Consider the following 15,263-nt stretch of genomic DNA (forward strand, 5'->3'; position numbering starts at 1 on the left):
TAATTTTTTTCAGGAATATTTGGTGCATATATGTTTGCTAAGTTGTAGATAGTGCCCTCTATCTTCACTTTCACCAATAATAATCTCCCCATAGGGTCCTCTGAAACCTCCAGAACTTCATGACTAATATGCTTATTCATCAATATAGCTACCCCTCTTTGTTTTCTCGTAAATGACGCTTCTGCGCATACGGCATATTTTCTGCTGTGAAGAAATGGGTGATTGCCCTTCATCCAGTGTGTTTCCTGCTCTCACAGCCGAATGTCTCCAAGGGCTCTCAGCTCCCTCCTCACTCACAGTATCTCAGACGTTGGGCCTGTCCACGGAGCTCTGTGTGACAGGTAAACACAGCGTGCAGTCCTGTTTGCTGAGCTTGCTGCTGCTCAGTGTTTCACTATTTCTTTTGTGGCAGGGAGGGGAGTGTGTGAGAGTTCACTGAAAACTATGGCTGCCGCTGGAAGCACTTCAGTCCCCTTCCCTGTCTCCTTCTGGATGTTAGTGCCCGATATTTAACCCCTCTCTTACCAGGTCCCGGGTGCTTTCCATTTGCAGTGTCACAGCTGCAGGGGGAGCAGGGAGGATGGGCAGCGTTCCTCTGTGCAGCACAGCCCACAGCCTGCAGCCTGGTGCTTTGTGTCAGAGCACTCCTTTCTTTGTGGTGCAGCATACACCTTTCACCTCCGGAGTATCAGGAGAGCCGGGCCTGATGTGCGCCCCATGTCCTGGCCTTATCCCTGCAGCCTTGAGATGTTAGGATGGGCCTGGATAACGTTTTTGGCCTAGGCTGCTGCAGGAGCTCATGATAAAAGCAGCTACCTCGTAGCTCCGCCTCCCGGAAGTCTCGGTTTCCTCCTTCTTAATGCTTTGCCAGGCCTTTATAGCCGCAGCCTTCAGGTCTTGCTTGTTTGTCCGTCTTAAGTCTGGATTTGAGCAAGTGAAATGCATGCTCAATTGGGTTAAGATCTGGTGATTGACTTGGCCACTGCAGAATATTCCACTTTTTTGCACTCATGAACTCCTGGGTAGCTTTGGCTGTATGCTTGGGGTCATTGTCCATCTGTACTATGAAGCGCCGTCCGATCAACTTTGCGGCATTTGGCTGAATCTGGGCTGAAAGTATATCCCGGTACACTTCAGAATTTATCCGGCTACTCTTGTCTGCTGTTATGTCATCAATAAACACAAGTGACCCAGTGCCATTGAAAGCCATGCATGCCCATGCCATCACGTTGCCTCCACCATGTTTTACAGAGGATGTGGTGTGCCTTGGATCATGTGCCGTTCCCTTTCTTCTCCAAACTTTTTTCTTCCCATCATTCTGGTACAGGTTGATCTTTGTCTCATCTGTCCATAGAATACTTTTCCAGAACTGAGCTGGCTTCATGAGGTGTTTTTCAGCAAATTTAACTCTGGCCTGTCTATTTTTGGAATTGATGGTTTGCATCTAGATGTGAACCCTTTGTATTTACTTTCATGGAGTCTTCTCTTTACTGTTGACTTAGAGACAGATACACCTACTTCACTGAGAGTGTTCTGGACTTCAGTTGATGTTGTGAACGGGTTCTTCTTCACCAAAGAAAGTATGCGGCGATCATCCACCACTGTTGTCATCCGTGGACGCCCAGGCCTTTTTGAGTTCCCAAGCTCACCAGTCAATTCCTTTTTTCTCAGAATGTACCCGACTGTTGATTTTGCTATTCCAAGCATGTCTGCTATCTCTCTGATGGATTTTTTCTTTTTTTTCAGCCTCAGGATGTTCTGCTTTACCTCAATTGAGAGTTCCTTAGACCGCATGTTGTCTGGTCACAGCAACAGCTTCCAAATGCAAAACCACACACCTGTAATCAACCCCAGACCTTTTAACTACTTCATTGATTACAGGTTAACGAGGGAGACGCCTTCAGAGTTAATTGCAGCCCTTAGAGTCCCTTGTCCAATTACTTTTGGTCCCTTGAAAAAGAGAGAGGCTATGCATTACAGAGCTATGATTCCTAAACCCTTTCTCCGATTTGGATGTGAAAACTCTCATATTGCAGCTGGGAGTGTGCACTTTCAGCCCATATTATATATATAATTGTATTTCTGAACATGTTTTTGTAAACAGCTAAAATAACAAAACTTGTGTCACTGTCCAAATATTTCTGGCCCTGACTGTATTACACCGGGCTCACATCTATTTCCCTCATTGAAGTCAATGGCTCAGATGGTGGCTTCTGTCAAACCCATGCAAAAGCCTCAGGCGATTTTAATTCTCCATTTGCAGGTTCCTGTCCACCCATAAATTGTATGTTTTTTAAACCCATACAGAGGAATTTTGTTTGATAGGGACCCAGCAAAAATGAGGTCGCCTTGCCGCTTGCTGTTGGGCTCACATAAAATCTGGCCAATTTTGTGTGCTAAGTGTCTCGATTTTTACATGTTTTTTCATGGTAGTTATGCAAGTCTATATTCCCATATTCATTGTTACACATATCTTAGCACCACAGAGTGCAGCTGTCTCCTTTTTGTTAATGTAATGCAGTCATTACTTATGGGTTATGCAAACAGAAGAGTAGTCAGGAAAGGCGCGGTCTGGTAACAGGAGGTCACATATGGATAAAAGAAGTAGACAGAGGCGAAGTCAGGTCACAATTCAGGGCTCAGTATTCCAGGAAGTCGCGTAATAGATTCAGGGAGTAAACTGAGACGTGGTCAGGTAATGGTCCAAGATCTAAAGCCAGGAGGTCACGACAGGAACAGGAAGCAGGCAGAGAGGAGTCAAAACAACAGTCTGAGGTCAAGAAACAATAGATCAGAACACTAGCAGGAACACAGGCCAACAGCACAACTACAGAACCAGAATGTATGACTAGCAAGGTTCTGGGAGAGCATGCTCAGTAAAGAAGCAGAACAATTACCAGGAAGATGGAACACCTGAGTAATCAGCACTTCCCAGAATCAGCATGGAATCATGACCTGTTAATCAACCCTGCCAGCCCAGGAAAACACAGCAGAGCATCTCCTAATGTGCAAGATGCTCTGCACAGAGGAATCGTGTCACTGACAGCTCAGTAGTCCAGGAGAGCGCAGCAGAGCATCTCCTAATGTGCATGATGCTCTGCACAGAGGAATCATGACAGTTACTAAGTTTCATATTCAGTTTGCACTTGTTCACATTAGAAAGATAGGATGTGCCATCAGTTTTTTTTCTTAGATTACATGGTTGTCATGATTGACTCCTGGCTCAGCTGGAGCTGAACCTTTTTTTTAGTTTCACTTCTGATGCAGGTCACGTTAGGGGTTAATCCTTTCTGCCTCGTTCTGGAGGTCAGGCTGCTTTATTAGGGAGAATAAGAAAAGATTTCTTCAGCTCACCTGCTGCCCGGACTGTTCAGCCTTGCGGGTGCCCGGGATCCTTCGGTCTAACCCGACCGGTAACAAGGAACGTAGAAGGCAAAGGGAGAGAAAGCGATCCGGCACAAATTCTCCTTAAGTTAAAATATTCAAGTCTTTATTTGGACATGGTTAAAAAATACACATCGTGAAGACCAAAAAAATCCATTCAGATGGTGCAAGTTCAGATCATGAAGGCTTAATGATCTGAACTTGCACCATCTGAATGGATTTTTTTGGTCTTCACGATGTGTATTTTTTAACCATGTCCAAATAAAGACTTGAATATTTTAACTTAAGGAGAATTTGTGCCGGATCGCTTTCTCTCCCTTTGCCTTCTACGTTGCTTTATTAGGGCACTGTTTCTCTTGGACTTCGCCAGTGATACTTCTGGCTCTGCTGTGTTCTGATCTTGAGTGACCTGTTGTCTGCCCTGCCCCCTCCTGACCTCCGTGTTCACCTGACCTGTTAACCTCCTCTGTTGTCTGTTTCCATCAGTGTCTCTCCCGCTGTCTCCCTGTTCGTTCCTTATCTGTATACCTTAATTTTGTCTTGTCTTCCCACTCCCCCTCGCTTCTAGGCTCTGATTTCCCGGCTACTGACTATTTGCTTCCCTCTGACTAAGTTTAGACTTTGCCCTTGTGTACTTACAAGACCTCATGTTGTGACACGGCTTTCTGACGATTCTACTGACATCTGGTGGGCTTGACTAGTATTACCTCTGCTAGGGAATTCCCTGCTCATACGCTTCCTCCACTTTTACTCCCCCTAGTGGTTTACCAGCTAACTACCTTCTCAGATAGTTTCAGGAATCCTCTCAGTCCCACATTACTGCGCTGTACTCCTATTGTACATCTTAGAGTACAGCGTGACAATGGTTTTGTATAAATTCAGGAGGGGAAGCCGAGAAACCAGTTATTACGCAGGGTTGACACCTGTTTCCCTCACTGAAGTCAATAGCTCAGATGGAAGCTTTTGTCAAACCATGTAAAATAGGATTCAGACAGAAGCCCCATCTGAGCCCAGGACTTCAATGAGCTGAACAGTATCTAAAACAAAAAACTTTGGACTCCACTTGGTCTCCTTTCCAGTGGTGCCCTTCTTTTTAGGTGGGCACAATAGCATTGTCAAATCCTGGTTTTCAGAAATTCAGAGGAAGGTTCCCCTGACATAGTCATGAACGGGGACAGGGTATTATTATTATTATTTATTATTATTTATTATTATAGCGCCATTTATTCCATGGCGCTTTAAAAGTGAAAGAGGGTATACATACAACAATCATTAACAATACAAAACAGACTGGTATAGGAGGAGAGAGGACCCTGCCCGCGAGGGCTCACAGTCTACAAGGAATGGGTGAGGGTACAATAGGTGAGGACAGAGCTGGTTGCGCAGTGGTGTACTGGACTGAGGGTTATTGCAGGTTGTAGGCTTGTCAGAAGAGGTGGGTCTTCAGGTTCCTCTTGAAGCTTTACACGGTAGGGGAGAGTCTGATATGCTGAGGTAGAGCGTTCCAGAGCATGGGGGAGGCACGGGAGAAGTCTTGTACACGATTGTGGGAAGAGGAGATAAGAGAGGAGCAGAGAAGGAGATCTTGTGAGGATCTGAGGTTGCGTGCAGGTAGGTACCGGGAAACTAGCTCACAGATGTAAGGAGGAGACAGGTTGTGGATGGCTTTGTATGTCATGGTTAATGTTTTTAACTGGAGTCATTGGGCGATGGGAAGCCAGTGAAGGGATTGGCAGAGTGGCGAGGCTGGGTAATAGCGAGGGGAGAGGTGGATTAAGCAGGCCGCAGAGTTTAGGATAAATTGTAGGGGTGCAAGAGTGTTGGAAGGGAAGGGAGGCCAGAGAGCAGGAGGTTGCAGTAGTCGAGGCGGGAGATGATGAGGGCATGCACTAATGTTTTTGCTGAATCTTGGTTAAGGAAAGCACGGATCCGAGAGATATTTTTGAGTTGAAGTCTGCATGAGGTGAAGAGAGCTTGGATGTGTGGCTTGAAGGATAGAGCAGAGTCGAGGGTTACTCCAAGGCAACGAGCTTCTGAGACTGGGGAGAGTGAGCAAGCATCAAGTTTGATGGAAAGGCTTGTTGGAGGAGATGAGTGAGGAGGAGGAAAGACAATGAATTCTGTTTTGTCCATGTTAAGCTTTAGGAATCGCGCAAAGAAGAAGGATGAAATAGCAGACAGAAATTGTAGAATTTTGGTTAGTAGAGAGGTAATGTCAGGTCCAGAGAGGTAGATCTGTGTGTTATCGGCATAGAGATGATACTGGAAGCCGTGGGACTCTATGAGCTGTCCCAGGCCGAAGGTGTAGATGGAGAACAGCAGGGGTCCAAGAACTGAACCTTGGGGGACACCGACAGAAATGGGGCGAGATGAGGGAGTGGTGTGAGAATGGGAGACGCTGAAAGTTTGGTCGGTTAGGTATGAGGATATCCAAGATAGGGCCAAGTCTGTGATGCCCAGAGATGAGAGAATCTGTAGTAGAAGGCAGTGGTCTACTGTGTCGAAGGCAGAGGACAGGTCCAGGAGGAGGAAAGAGTAGTGTCGCTTGGCTTTGGCGGTTAGGCGGTTGGTGACTTTGGTTAGGGTAAGGAGCATGTAGCGGACCACCTGTAAAGTTAAACCTTTGTGTCGATCTGCCCTCGAGAGGTCCATCACTCAGAAGAGAGTGCCTCACAATAACCGACCAAATCTAGTGGGCTATGGTAGACCTGGATGCTACCAGAACTTTTCTAGGACCGTCTAGAACCACAAGTTGAGAATCAGATTGTTGGTAGAAAGAAGTTTGGGAAACTTAAATATGTTGAGGGACCAATTCCTTAGGGGGAAAAAAAAAGACAAAAATAAGAGTCATCTAGGAAAAATACAAACAAGAGACTCAAGCACAATTTGCTCCAATGTCTGAGCTGCTACTGGAAGTGGTGACGTTACTATTCAATCAGCTGTCACACCGCTGCTGCCTATAATTGGCTGCAGCGGTCAAGGGACTCTGAACAGTAAGCCATCATAAAAAAAACTCTTTAAGGGAGGATAGTCTGAAAAATGTAAAAGGCTGATACAATTTTTTGACTAAATAATGGAACAGGGCAGAGTAATACGACGTCATCTTGGAAGTAATAGACACCAAATACTAAACATTATAAGAACGGAAGCGCAGGAAGATGCCATCCTGGGGTTCAAATGGAGAAGTTGTGGGACAATGAGTAATAGAATAACATGCAATGGGCTCTGGTTGGGGGTAAAGTAAGGTGATTTAGCGGCCAGTGGACACTGAAAAGGATAGGGGTGACTCATAAACTTTGACTCAGCAAAGGCCCCCGACCCATGTCCAGACCTTCGTAAAGTAAGGAAAGCAGAAGAGGGATGGAAAATTGAAGTGATTGGGATGGTCTTTCCTTACACTAATGGGTAAAGAATGAGCTCTGAGGCACTATACGTGGATAGGATGCCGCACTCTGAGGGGCTCTCTGTGGCCAGGATACCGCGCTCTGAGGGGCTTTCTGTGGGCAGGATGCCGCGCTCTGAGAATTTATCCGTGAGTAGGATGCCGCGCTCTGAGAAGCTTTCTGTGGGTAGGATGCCGAGCTCTGATAAGCTACCCGTGGGCAGGATGCTGCGCTCTGAGCTTTTTATGGGCAGGATGCTGCGTTCTGAGAAGCTTTCTGTGGGCAGGATGCCGCGCTCTGAGAAGCTATCCATGGGCAGGATGCCGCGCTCTGAGAAGGTACCCGTGGGCAGGATGCCGCGCTCTGAGGGGCTTTCTGTGGGCAGGATGCTGCGCTCTGAGAAGCATTCTGTGTGCAGGATGCCGCACTCTGAGAAGCTTTCTGTGGGCAGGATGCCGCACTCTGAGAAGCTTTCTGTGGGCAGGATGCCGCGCTCTGAGGAACTTTCTGTGGGCAGGATGCCGCGCTCTGAGAATCTATCCGTGGGCAGGATGCCGCGCTCTGAGAATTTATTTGTGGGTAGGATGCTGTGCTCTGAGAAGCTTTCTTTGGGCAGGATGCCGCGCTCTGAGAAGCTTTTTGTGGGCAGGATGCTGCGCTCTGAGAATCTATCCATGGGCAGGATGCCGCGCTCTGAGGAGCTTTCTGTGGGCAGGATGCTGCGCTCTGAGCTTTCTGTGGGCATGATGCCACGCTCTGAGCTTTTTGTGGGCAGGATGCTGCGTTCTGAGAAGCTACCCATGGGCAGGATGCTGCGCTCTGAGGGGCTTTCTGTGGGCAGGATGCCGTGCTCTGAGGGGCTTTCTGTGGGCAGGATGCCGTGCTCTGAGGGGCTTTCTGTGGGCAGGATGCCACGCTCTGAGGGGCTTTCTGTGGGCAGGATGCCGCGCTCTGAGAGGCTTTCTGTGGGCAGGATGCCGCGCTCTGAGGGGCTTTCTGTGGGCAGGATGCCGTGCTCTGAGGGGCTTTCTGTGGGCAGGATGCCACGCTCTGAGGGGCTTTCTGTGGGCAGGATGCCGCGCTCTGAGGGGCTTTCTGTGGGCAGGATGCCGCGCTCTGAGGGGCTTTCTGTGGGCTGGATGCCGCGCTCTGAGGGGCTTTCTGTGGGCAGGATGCTGCGCTCTGAGTGGCTTTCTGTGGGTAGGATGCCGCGCTCTGAGGGGCTTTCTGTGGGCAGGATGCCGCGCTCTGAGGGGCTTTCTGTGGGCAGGATGCCGCGCTCTGAGGGGCTTTCTGTGGGCAGGATGCCGCGCTCTGAGGGGCTTTCTGTGTGCAGGATGCCGCGCTCTGAGGGGCTTTCTGTGGGCTGGTTGCCGCGCTCTGAGGGGCTTTCTGTGGGCAGGATGCCGCGCTCTGAGGGGCTTTCTGTGGGTAGGATGCCGCGCTCTTAGGGGCTTTCTGTGGGCAGGATGCCGCGCTCTGAGGGGCTTTCTGTGGGCAGGATGCCGCGCTCTGAGAGGCTTTCTGTGGGCAGGATGCCACGCTCTGAGGGGCTTTCTGTGGGCAGGATGCCGCGCTCTGAGGGGCTTTCTGTGGGCAGGATGCCGCGCTCTGAGAGGCTTTCTGTGGGCAGGATGCCACGCTCTGAGGGGCTTTCTGTGAGCAGGATACTGCGCTCTGAGAGGCTTTCTGTGGGCAGGATGCCGCACTGAGAAGCTACCCATGGGCAGGATGCCGCGCTCTGAGGGGATTTCTGTGGGCAGGATGCTACGCTCTGAGAAGCTTTCTGTGTGCAGGATGCCGCACTATGAGAAGCTTTCTGTGGGCAGGATGTCGCACTCTGAGAAGCTTTCCGTGAGCAGGATGCCGCGCTCTGAGAATCTATCCGTGGGCAGGATGCCGCGCTCTGAGAATTTATCCGTGGGTAGGATGCTGCGCTCTGAGAATCTTTCTTTGGGCAGGATGCCGCACTCTCAGAATTTATCCGTGGGTAGGATGCTGTGCTCTGAGAAGTTTTCTGTGGGCAGGATGCCGCGCTCTGAGGGGCTTTCTGTGGGCAGGATGCCGTGCTCTGAGAAGCTTTCTGTGGGCAGGATGCCGCGCTCTGAGAAGCTATCCATGGGCAGGATGCCGCGCTCTGAGAAGGTACCCGTGGGCAGGATGCCGCGCTCTGAGAAGCATTCTGTGTGCAGGATGCCGCACTCTGAGAAGCTTTCTGTGGGCAGGATGCCGCACTCTGAGAAGCTTTCTGTGGGCAGGATGCCGCGCTCTGAGGAACTTTCTGTGGGCAGGATGCCGCGCTCTGAGAATCTATCCGTGGGCAGGATGCCGCGCTCTGAGAATTTATTTGTGGGTAGGATGCTGTGCTCTGAGAAGCTTTCTTTGGGCAGGATGCTGCGCTCTGAGAAGCTTTTTGTGGGCAGGATGCTGCGCTCTGAGAATCTATCCATGGGCAGGATGCCGCGCTCTGAGGAGCTTTCTGTGGGCAGGATGCTGCGCTCTGAGCTTTCTGTGGGCAGGATGCCACGCTCTGAGCTTTTTGTGGGCAGGATGCTGCGTTCTGAGAAGCTACCCATGGGCAGGATGCTGCGCTCTGAGGGGCTTTCTGTGGGCAGGATGCCGTGCTCTGAGGGGCTTTCTGTGGGCAGGATGCCGTGCTCTGAGGGGCTTTCTGTGGGCAGGATGCCACGCTCTGAGGGGCTTTCTGTGGGCAGGATGCCGCGCTCTGAGGGGCTTTCTGTGGGCAAGATGCCACGCTCTGAGGGGCTTTCTGTGGGCAGGATGCCGCGCTCTGAGAGGCTTTCTGTGGGCAGGATGCCACGCTCTGAGGGGCTTTCTGTGAGCAGGATACTGCGCTCTGAGAGGCTTTCTGTGGGCAGGATGCCGCACTGAGAAGCTACCCATGGGCAGGATGCCGCGCTCTGAGGGGATTTCTGTGGGCAGGATGCTACGCTCTGAGAAGCTTTCTGTGTGCAGGATGCCGCACTATGAGAAGCTTTCTGTGGGCAGGATGTCGCACTCTGAGAAGCTTTCCGTGAGCAGGATGCCGCGCTCTGAGAATCTATCCGTGGGCAGGATGCCGCGCTCTGAGAATTTATCCGTGGGTAGGATGCTGCGCTCTGAGAATCTTTCTTTGGGCAGGATGCCGCACTCTCAGAATTTATCCGTGGGTAGGATTCTGTGCTCTGAGAAGTTTTCTGTGGGCAGGATGCCGCGCTCTGAGGGGCTTTCTGTGGGCAGGATGCCGTGCTCTGAGAAGCTTTCTGTGGGCAGGATGCCGCGCTCTGAGAAGCTATCCATGGGCAGGATGCCGCGCTCTGAGAAGGTACCCGTGGGCAGGATGCCGCGCTCTGAGAAGCATTCTGTGTGCAGGATGCCGCACTCTGAGAAGCTTTCTGTGGGCAGGATGCCGCACTCTGAGAAGCTTTCTGTGGGCAGGATGCCGCGCTCTGAGGAACTTTCTGTGGGCAGGATGCCGCGCTCTGAGAATGTATCCGTGGGCAGGATGCCGCGCTCTGAGAATTTATTTGTGGGTAGGATGCTGTGCTCTGAGAAGCTTTCTTTGGGCAGGATGCTGCGCTCTGAGAAGCTTTTTGTGGGCAGGATGCTGCGCTCTGAGCTTTCTGTGGGCAGGATGCCACGCTCTGAGCTTTTTGTGGGCAGGATGCTGCGTTCTGAGAAGCTACCCATGGGCAGGATGCCGTGCTCTGAGGGGCTTTCTGTGGGCAGGATGCCGTGCTCTGAGGGGCTTTCTGTGGGCAGGATGCCGTGCTCTGAGGGGCTTTCTGTGGGCAGGATGCCACGCTCTGAGGGGCTTTCTGTGGGCAGGATGCCGCGCTCTGAGGGGCTTTCTGTGGGCAGGATGCCGCGCTCTGAGGGGCTTTCTGTGGGCAGGATGCCGTGCTCTGAGGCGCTTTCTGTGGGCAGGATGCCACGCTCTGAGGGGCTTTCTGTGGGCAGGATGCCGCGCTCTGAGGGGCTTTCTGTGGGCAGGATGCCGCGCTCTGAGGGGCTTTCTGTGGGCTGGATGCCGCGTTCTGAGGGGCTTTCTGTGGGCAGGATGCTGCGCTCTGAGTGGCTTTCTGTGGGTAGGATGCCGCGCTCTGAGGGGCTTTCTGTGGGCAGGATGCCGCGCTCTGAGGGGTTTTCTGTGGGCAGGATACCGCGCTCTGAGGGGCTTTCTGTGGGCAGGATGCTGCGCTCTGAGGGGCTTTCTGTGGGCAGGATGCCGCGCTGAGGGGCTTTCTGTGGGCAGGATGCCGCGCTCTGAGAGGCTTTCTGTGGGCAGGATGCCGCGCTCTGAGGGGCTTTCTGTGGGCAGGATGCCGCGCTCTGAGGGGCTTTCTGTGGGCAGGATGCCGCGCTCTGAGGGGCTTTCTGTGGGCTGGATGCCGCGCTCTGAGGGGCTTTCTGTGGGCAGGATGCTGCGCTCTGAGAGGCTTTCTGTGGGTAGGATGCCGCGCACTTAGGGGCTTTCTGTGGGCAGGATGCCACGCTCTGAGGGGCTTTCTGTGGGCAGGATGCCGCGCTCTGAGAGGCTTTCTGTGGGCAGGATGCCACGCTCTGAGGGGCTTTCTGTGGGCAGGATGCCGCGCTCTGAGGGGCTTTCTGTGGGCAGGATGCCGCGCTCTGAGAGGCTTTCTGTGGGCAGGATGCCACGCTCTGAGGGGCTTTCTGTGAGCAGGATACTGTGCTCTGAGAGGCTTTCTGTGGGCAGGATGCCGCACTGAGAAGCTACCCATGGGCAGGATGCCGCGCTCTGAGGGGCTTTCTGTGGGCAGGATGCTATGCTCTGAGAATCTTTCTGTGTGCAGGATGCCGCACTATGAGAAGCTTTCTGTGGGCAGGATGTCGCACTCTGAGAAGCTTTCTGTGGGCAGGATGCCGCGCTCTGAGGGGTTTTCTGTGGGCAGGATACCGCGCTCTGAGGGGCTTTCTGTGGGCAGGATGCCGCGCTGAGGGGCTTTCTGTGGGCAGGATGCCGCGCTCTGAGAGGCTTTCTGTGGGCAGGATGCCGCGCTCTGAGGGGCTTTCTGTGGGCAGGATGCCGCGCTCTGAGGGGCTTTCTGTGGGCAGGATGCCGCGCTCTGAGGGGCTTTCTGTGGGCTGGATGCCGCGCTCTGAGGGGCTTTCTGTGGGCAGGATGCTGCGCTCTGAGAGGCTTTCTGTGGGTAGGATGCCGCGCACTTAGGGGCTTTCTGTGGGCAGGATGCCACGCTCTGAGGGGCTTTCTGTGGGCAGGATGCCGCGCTCTGAGAGGCTTTCTGTGGGCAGGATGCCACGCTCTGAGGGGCTTTCTGTGGGCAGGATGCCGCGCTCTGAGGGGCTTTCTGTGGGCAGGATGCCGCGCTCTGAGAGGCTTTCTGTGGGCAGGATGCCACGCTCTGAGGGGCTTTCTGTGAGCAGGATACTGTGCTCTGAGAGGCTTTCTGTGGGCAGGATGCCGCACTGAGAAGCTACCCATGGGCAGGATGCCGCGCTCTGAGGGGCTTTCTGTGGGCAGGATGCTATGCTCTGAGAAGCTTTCTGTGTGCAGGATGCCGCACTATGAGAAGCTTTCTGTGGGCAGGATGTCGCACTCTGAGAAGCTTTCCGTGAGCAGGATGCCGCGCTCTGAGAATCTATCCGTGGGCAGGATGCCACGCTCTGAGAATTTATCCGTGGGTAGGATGCTGCGCTCTGAGAATCTTTCTTTGGGCAGGATGCCGCGCTCTCAGAATTTATCCGTGGGTAGGATGCTGTGCTCTGAGAAGTTTTCTGTGGGCAGGATGCCGCGCTCTGAGGGGCTTTCTGTGGGCAGGATGCCGTGCTCTGAGGGGCTTTCTGTGGGCAGGATGCCGTGCTCTGAGGGGCTTTCTGTGGGCAGGATGCCGCGCTCTAAGGGGCTTTCTGTGGGCAGGATGCCGCGCTCTGACGGGCTTTCTGTGGGCAGGATGCCGTGCTCTGAGGGGCTTTTTGTGGGCAGGATGCCGCGCTCTGAGGGGCTTTCTGTGGGCAGGATGCCGCGCTCTGAGGGGCTTTCTGTGGGCAGGATGCCGCGCTCTGAGGGGCTTTCTATGGTCAGGATGCCGCGCACTGAGGAGCTTTCTGTGGGCAGGATGCTGCGCTCTGAGGAGCTTTCTGTGGGCAGGATTCTGCGCTCTCAGAATGTATCCGTGGGTAGGATGCCGTGCTCTGAGAAGCTTTCTGTGGGCAGGATGCTGCGCTCTGAGAAGCATTTTGTGGGCAGGATGCCGCGCTCTGAGGAGCTTTCTGTGGGCAGGATGCCACGCTCTGAGCTTTTTGTGGGCAGGATGCTGCATTCTGAGAAGCTTTCTGTGGGCAGGATGCCGCGCTCTGAGAAGCTATCCGTGGGCAGGATGCCGCGCTCTGAGGGGCTTTCTGTTGGCAGGATGCCGCGCTCTGAGGGGCTTTCTGTGAGCAGGATGCTGTGCTCTGAGGGGCTTTCTGTGAGCAGGATGCTGCGCTCTGAGGGGCTTTCTGTGGGCAGGATGCTGCGCTCTGAGGGGCTTTCTGTGGGCAGGATGCTGCGCTCTGAGAGGCTTTCTGTGGGCAGGATGCTGTGCTCTGAGGGGCTTTCTGTGGGCAGGATGCTGTGCTCTGAGGGGCTTTCTGTGGGCAGGATGCCGCGCTCTGAGGGGCTTTCTGTGGGCAGGATGCCGCGCTCTGAGAAGCTACCCATGGTCAGGATGCCGCGCTCTGAGGGGCTTTCTGTGGTTAGGATGCTGCGCTCTGAGAAGCTTTCTGTGGGCAGGATGCCGAGCTCTGAGAAGCTACCCATGGGCAGGATGCTGCGCTCTGAGCTTTTTATGGGCAGGATGCTGCGTTCTGAGAAGCTTTCTGTGGGCAGGATGCCGCGCTCTGAGAAGCTATCCATGGGCAGGATGCCGCGCTCTGAGAAGGTACCCGTGGGCAGGATGCCGCGCTCTGAGGGGCTTTCTGTGGGCAGGATGCTGCGCTCTCAGAAGCATTCTGTGTGCAGGATGCCGCACTCTGAGAAGCTTTCTGTGGGCAGGATGCCGCACTCTGAGAAGCTTTCTGTGGGCAGGATGCCGCACTCTGAGAAGCTTTCTGTGGGCAGGATGCCGCGCTCTGAGGAACTTTCTGTGGGCAGGATGCCGCGCTCTGAGAATCTATCCGTGGGCAGGATGCCGCGCTCTGAGAATTTATTTGTGGGTAGGATGCTGTGCTTTGAGAAGCTTTCTTTGGGCAGGATGCTGCGCTCTGAGAAGCTTTTTGTGGGCAGGATGCTGCGCTCTGAGAATCTATCCATGGGCAGGATGCCGCGCTCTGAGGAGCTTTCTGTGGGCAGGATGCTGCGCTCTGAGCTTTCTGTGGGCAGGATGCCACGCTCTGAGCTTTTTGTGGGGAGGATGCTGCGTTCTGAGAAGCTACCCATGGGCAGGATGCTGCGCTCTGAGGGGCTTTCTGTGGGCAGGATGCCACGTTCTGAGCTTTTTGTGGGCAGGATACTGCGTTCTGAGAAGCTACCCATGGGCAAGATACCGCGCTCTGAGGGGCTTTCTGTGGGAAGGATGCCGCACTCTGAGGGGCTTTATGTGGGCTGGATGCTGCGCTCTGAGAGGCTTTCTGTGGGCAGGATGCCGCGCTCTGAGGGGCTTTCTGTGGCCAGGATACCGCGCTCTGAGGGGCTTTCTGTGGGCAGGATGCCGCGCTCTGAGAATTTATCCGTGAGTAGGATGCCGCGCTCTGAGAAGCTTTCTGTGGGCAGGATGCCGAGCTCTGAGAAGCTACCCATGGGCAGGATGCTGCGCTCTGAGCTTTTTATGGGCAGGATGCTGCGTTCTGAGAAGCTTTCTGTGGGCAGGATGCCGTGCTCTGAGAAGCTATCGATGGGCAGGATGCCGTGCTCTAAGGGGCTTTTTGTGGACAGGATGCCGCACTCTGAGGGGCATTCTGTGGGCAGGATGCCGCGCTCTGAGGGGCTTTCTATGGTCAGGATGCCGCGCACTGAGGAGCTTTCTGTGGGCAGGATGCTGCGCTCTGAGGAGCTTTCTGTGGGCAGGATGCTGCGCTCTCAGAATGTATCCGTGGGTAGGATGCCGTGCTCTGAGAAGCTTTCTGTGGGCAGGATGCTGCGCTCTGAGAAGCTTTTTGTGGGCAGGATGCTGCGCTCTGAGAATCTTTCCGTGGGCAGGATGCCGCGCTCTGAGGAGCTTTCTGTGGGCAGGATGCCACGCTCTGAGCTTTTTGTGGGCAGGATGCTGCGTTCTGAGAAGCTTTCTGTGGGCAGGATGCCGCGCTCTGAGAAGCTATCCGTAGGCAGGATGCCGCGCTCTGAGGGGCTTTCTGTTGGCAGGATGCCGCGCTCTGAGGGGCTTTCTGTGAGCAGGATGCTGCGCTCTGAGGGGCTTTCTGTGGGCAGGATGCTGCGCTCTGAGAGGCTTTCTGTGGGCAGGATGCTGCGCTCTGAGAGGCTTTCTGTGGGCAGGATGCTGTGCTCTGAGGGGCTTTCTGTAGGCAGGATGCTGTGCT

Source organism: Anomaloglossus baeobatrachus, chromosome 8 (assembly GCF_048569485.1).
Source record: "Anomaloglossus baeobatrachus isolate aAnoBae1 chromosome 8, aAnoBae1.hap1, whole genome shotgun sequence".
Taxonomy (NCBI): domain Eukaryota; kingdom Metazoa; phylum Chordata; class Amphibia; order Anura; family Aromobatidae; genus Anomaloglossus; species Anomaloglossus baeobatrachus.